A 6,000-nucleotide genomic window follows, 5' to 3' on the forward strand; every position below is an offset into this window, starting at 1 on the left:
CATCCGGGCCTCCCGGTGAGAGCGAGGGATATAGGGAGATGTGGCCCTGCGTCCTGGGGTGGGTGGGACCCAGGCAGGGGACAGACAGTCCCTGCAAGGAGCCCAGGCGAAGGTCCTGGCCATTTACTAGCTCAGGCGCCGGCCCCGCAGCCCTGTGATCCTCCAGCTACCTCAGAGAGCTCGAGGTGAGTACAGGTCAGGTCAGCAGATGCGTGGAGGCCACCCCAGCCCCGCCCGTGGCCCTAGGCACAGGGATACTCCAGGAATGAAAAGCACAGCCGTATTGATTTCATTTCCAAATTATTAATCAACTTCACAGCTCAACAGGAATATTGTATTGTTCAGCTTGGGCAGGTCCAAATGGCTCTCCCTCAGGCGCGGCGCAGGGGCCGGTGAAGGACACGGTGATAAACGTCCCGGCCCCCACGGAGGCTGCTGTGCCCCCACCGGGCCAGGTGGGTGCTGGGAGGGGCCTGGGATCGGAGCAGTGCAGGTGGCACTGCCGGACCCTTGGCATGGGACCCCTACCGGGGGCTTCTGTCCCCTTTCGGAAACCTGGGCGGGTGGGTGGAAAGGCCGCGCTAAGTTCCTTGTGCCCCAGAACCCTGCCGACTGCCCTGGTGTGCCGCCCGCCCTCCGTGTCCCACCGGCCTCCGTGGCCGGGCTTGGGGGGGCTCTCTGTCCCCCTGTCTGCCCGTCTGGGTTCTGTCTGACTCTCCTTCTCTCCCGGCCTGTGGTTCTCAGAGGGTCACGTGGCACCCCTGCCCCTGGGGTGGAGTCATCATCGACTCACCGAGCCCCGTCCCCAGGAAGCAGGGCCCCCACCCAACCCCGCTCAGCGGAGGGCGCACGGGGCAGGGGCCCTGGACGCAGCAGCGGCAACGACTCGGGGTGTGACGGGGCGGGGCCCCGGGCGGAGGCGGGGAGTGGGAGGGGGACAGTGGGGGCTTGGGGTGACTCGATTTCCCCACGGCGTGTGAATCAGGAGACCATCAATTTCGGCCTTATGTGAACACACCAGGTACTGGGGAACACCAGTCTGTCAGGAATTGGCGGTCGTCATTTCTAGTGATTTTGTTTTGTTGAAAGTCTCCTTGGCTTTTAGAAATACAACCGGAAGCACATCCGAGTGAAAGGGTTTGTGTGGAGAATTCACTCTCAGATAACCTGTGGGTGAGGGTAGAGACGAAACCAGATTCCTGAATTGATAGCTGTTGAAGGGCAATGGGTACTTGGGGTCCTTTATACAGATCTTGCTACTTTTATGTGTGTATTAACATTTCCATCATAATGCAAATAAATGCAAATCAAAACCACTCTGAGATACCACTCATGCCCAGGAGGATGGCCACTGTCAAAAACAAAAACCAAAACAGGGAATTCCCTGGCAGTCCAGTGGTAAGGACGCAGAGCTCTCACTACCATGGCCCCGGGTTCAGTCCCTGGTCGAGGAACTGAGATCCCGCAAGCCGTGTGGTGCAGCCCAAAACACAAACAAACACCCTCCCCAAAAAACCCAAACCAAAAAAGCCCAAAAAACAGAGAACAGCAAGTTCTGACGAGGAAATGGAGAAATTGACACCCTTGGCGCTGTCGGCGGGAATGTAAACGGGACGGCTGCTGAGAAAATCAGTACGGAGGGTCCTCAACACATTAAACATAGAATTAACATATGATCCAGCAATCCCACTCTGTGGTTTATACCCCACAGAATTGAAAGCAGGGTCTTGAAGAGATGTCTGTACACCTGTTTCATAGCAGCATTGTTCACAACAGCTAAGACATGGAAGGCACCCAAGTGTCCAGGGAGGGATGAATGTAGTCCGTCCACATGGTGGAATAGTATTCACACTCGAAGGGAACTCCGACACCTGCTATGACACGGATAAACCTGAGGACATTCTGCCCTGGTATCTAGAGGAGTCAAATTCACAGAGACAAGAGTGCACTGTGGGCGCCAGGGGCTGAGGGAGAGGAGGGGGAGTTAGCGTTTGCTAAGTACAGAGTTTTTTTTTTTTAAGTACAGAGGTTTTAATGGGAGGGTGAAACAAGTTCTGTGGGGACTTCCCTGGGGGCGCAGTGGTTAAGAATCCGCCTGCCCATGCAGGGGACACGGGTTCGAGCCCTGGTCTGGGAAGATCCCACGTGCCACGGAGCAACTAAGCCCGTGCGCCACAACTACTGAGCCCGTGTGCCACAACTACTGAAGCCCATGTGCCTGGGGCCAGGTGGGGCTGGGGGGTGGTGTCTGCACACCAGGAGGAGGGTCTGGCTGAGGAGAGGTGGAGGCGGGAGGAACCAGAACCTGCCCAGGAGCCCAGAGAGCAGGTGCAGCCCGAGGGGGCGCAGGCTCAGCCCAGGGGCGTGTGGCGTGTGGTTGGATGCAGGCCCCACTCCATGTGGCTTTAGGCGGAGACTCTAGAGCATGCCTTGCACTTCCTGGGGCCTCCCGGGGTCGGGCGGGGATGTGCTGGCCTGGGAGGCTGGGGGTGATTCTTCCTCTGGAGGCCTCACCTCGACCCCGGGACCAGCCGAGCTCTCTGCCTCCCCGGGCACCCCCTCCTGCCTGCAGTGACTTCCGTGTCCTCCTCCGTGTGAATTCGGGGCTGCGACACCCCTGGCCCCAGAGGCCCCTTCCAGGAGAGACCCTCCCCTGCTGGAGCCCCCACCCGGCCCCACCCTCCCCTGCCTGCACAGTGGGGTCTTCCGGAGGAGGTGGAAGCAGGGGTGGTGCTGGACCCGGAGCGGTCCAGGGCGTGCGGCCTGGGTGACACACCTGCTGGGTGATACGGCAATACCCAGGACTCCCGGGCAGCGGTGGGAGCGCTGGGGTGCCACAGGCCTGGCAGCTTCTGCCCTGCGCAGGGGGCCTTGGTCCAGCATCGGGGGGCACATGTTGTGACTTCTTACTCTTAAGGTTGCTCCAACCCTTTCTTCTGAGGGGCCCCCTGGGTCACATCTCGTGGCGGCAGAGGTGTGCAGAGCCCTGGGCGCAAAGGACGCCCACCCCGCGGGATGGCCTGAGCCTCCCACTGGGACTGCTGCCGGGAGGTGGGTCCCACCTGCCGAAGCAAAGCCAGACTGTCCCAAGCCTGGGGGTGGGGGCGCAAGACCACTCTCTCCGGGCTGCCCCATACTCGGGGGAAGTGCCTCTGCCTGGTCGGCCTCACAGCGGGGCTGTCGGGGGTGCCGGGATCCAGGGGACCAGGGCTGGCAGGAGGTGCAGTGGAGGGAGATGCTGTGCTGTGCGTGGCCACGGGCTCAGCCCTGCCCCCGGGACCCCTGGGTCCTGCCCGTCCGGCCTCCCTGCCACGCAGGTGGCAGAGCCCGAGGCTCTGGCCACCACAGGCCTCGGCGGCGGCTCTCTCTCCCGGCCGCTGTGCCCGCGGCCCTGACCCCGAGGGGCCCCTTGTCCCCTGCAGAGGGGCGCCCCCCCTTGGCTGCGTGGCCGGCCTGGCAGGTGCTCGTGGGTGAGGCGGGGCCGGGTTCCGCCGACTCTGCTTCCCTGGGTGCGACAGATGGGGTTCAAGGGAGCACCTTCGCCCAGCACTTTCTGCTCAAGCCCCACACCCGCGTCCTTCCCCGGATGCCGGCCCGTTGTCCCCAGGCCCCCCCAGCCCCTGTTGGAGAGCTCAGCTTCTGCAGATGGGAGGGGACTTCCTCTTGGCCCTGAGAGCCCACCTGTGCGGTTCCAGTGGGTCCTGGAAGGCAGCAGGCTGAGGGGCTGGAGCAGCAGAAGGGTGGCCACGGCCAGGCCATCCCCGAGAACTTGGGCTGAAAGGCGCCCCCTCCTCCAGCCTCCCTCCTGCCGCCCCAGGGGAGGGGCCGAAATCGTTCCCTCTCCCCCACCCCCAGTGTTGAAGCGAGTCAATTTTTTCAAACCACATTTGCTGTCTTATTGTTTATTTTCGGGCAGCAGCAGCAATTTTCGATACCCACCTCAGATATGGCTCGGGTCACCTGTCATTCCAGAAAGGTCAGCGATTCATTTAAAGTCTCATCACTCTTCCCGGAAGCAGGCAGACACCGTTTCACCTGCCACAGCCTTTGTGTGGGCCACAGACCGGCTGGTTGTCTCCTTCCTGTCCCACGAGTGCACAGCAAGGCCGTCACCCCACGCGGGGGGGCCGCACCCACGCCTGCCCCGGGCTCCCCCAAACACGCTTTCACTTAGAGGCAGCTCTGGGGCCGGGCCCCAGCCTGGCCCTTCCCACGCCGGCTCTTAAGATGGAATTGTCCAGTTGTGTGCCCCCTCAGCCCGCTGCCCTGAGGCAGGCGCCGGGGCGGAGCCCGCAGACTGCCCGTGGACCAGCCATCCACCCTCGGGCCCAGGATGTGACGGGACGCTGACGCAGGTGGGACTGGGGTCCGGGGCTCCGAGGGCCATGGAGCCTCCCGAGGTACTCAGTGGAGGCCCAGCGTCATCGTGGCGACTGGGGCGGGGCTGTGCTGACGGCCCCACGGTCAGGTCAAGGATGGGGGCGCTCTCGCGTCCCAGAGGACAGGCAGCCCCAGGCCTGGGTGGCCCTTGTCCGGCTGCCCCCAGGTGTGGCACTGGGTGTTCTCTGGAGGCCTCTGGGCTCTTCCCGCAGCTGTGGGAGCTTCCTGCCCCCTCTCCACCTCCCTGTAGGGTGGGGCCCCAAGGGCAGGGTAGGTCCTGGAGGGCCCAGTGTGCAGAGCCCCGCACAGCCTGAGCCTGACAGACCTCTGTCCATCTGTCTTGTTTACGCCCCACCTGCTGCAGGAGGACAGCACGAGACAGGAAGGTTCAACGTAAGTGGTGGGCACGCGCTGGGGCAGTGGGGCCGTGGTGAGCACATGGGCCACGATGGCTGGAGAGGAAAGCGAACCCAGTAGGCTGCTCTCCATGCCCCCCCGGGGCCACTCCGGCGGCTGGGCAGCTAGACGCGGCCTGCGTGCCTGCCTGGTGGTGCAGGCTTTGCATCCCAGGGCCGCCCGGTCCTGAGGTGCGGTGGATGGGGGTGCGTGTGAGTGGGGGTCCCCCGGGACGGCAGTGCCTACCCGCATCCTTCACCGAGGCCCTCCTGGACTGGGAGGTGTGTGTGTGTGGGGGTTGCTCCCCTCCTGGCCCTGCCCGCCGGTACAGGTGGTGTTTCCGGCTCCTTCTGGCTTGGCGGGCTGCCACGCCCACCTGTCCATACAAGGGGCCGCCTCCTTGGTGGGCTCCTGGGAGGGTGGTGAACACACAGCCCCTGCCCATCCCGCCCAGGCCACAGCCCTTCCCTACAGAGGACCCACCCCCTCCCCCGACTCCGACTCCTTCTGGGGTCCTGTGGCCTCTCCCCACCTCTATGCCCCAGCACCCCTACTCCCTGAAGCCCCAACTCCCCGGGCACGGCCCCCCCAGTTAGGAGCCAGCCCCCCACCCTCACCTGCGGGATCGTCCCTTCGCCTCCAATGAGGAGCTGATCAATGTGGCCTCGGCCACCAAGCTGGGCCACTGACATGGGCCACGAATCGTGATCGCTGGGCCTGGCCTTCTGCCGCTGGGCTGCCTGGGGGCTCAGAGGCCAGCTGCCAGTGCCCCGCGGTCTGGGGAGGCAGGCGAGAGCCTTTCCTGTGACCTGTTCTGGGGGGTGGGGGGAGCCCACCCTGAGATACGGGTTCCACCCACCGTTCCTGACTGGCCCGGGGTGGGGCCGCACCCCCCGGCCCTTGGCCTCATCTGGCCTGGTCCCCACAGGCTGCTTTCTGCCCCTCCTCACGGGGCTGCCACTCAGAGGGGCTGGGGTGGGGGGTCGGGCAGAAGGAGCGGCCTTAGAGCCCACGGGCCGGGGTCACGGAGGCCGAGCCGGGCCCCTCCTGGTGCCTCACGGTCCCCAGGAGGCCTCAGCTTGGCTCTCCTCCGTCTGCCCACACCCACCCAGCCACCCCTGGCTCCTTGCTGCTGCAGGGACCCCCATGGAGCTTCTCCTTCTGGGGCAAATGGCAGGAAACCATGGGGTCCAAAAAGTTAGCTGAGGAGTGAAAGACATGTGA

Source organism: Monodon monoceros, unplaced genomic scaffold, assembly GCF_005190385.1.
Source record: "Monodon monoceros isolate NGI ecotype Baffin Bay Population unplaced genomic scaffold, NGI_Narwhal_1 Super_Scaffold_20, whole genome shotgun sequence".
NCBI classification, from domain to species: Eukaryota; Metazoa; Chordata; class Mammalia; order Artiodactyla; family Monodontidae; genus Monodon; species Monodon monoceros.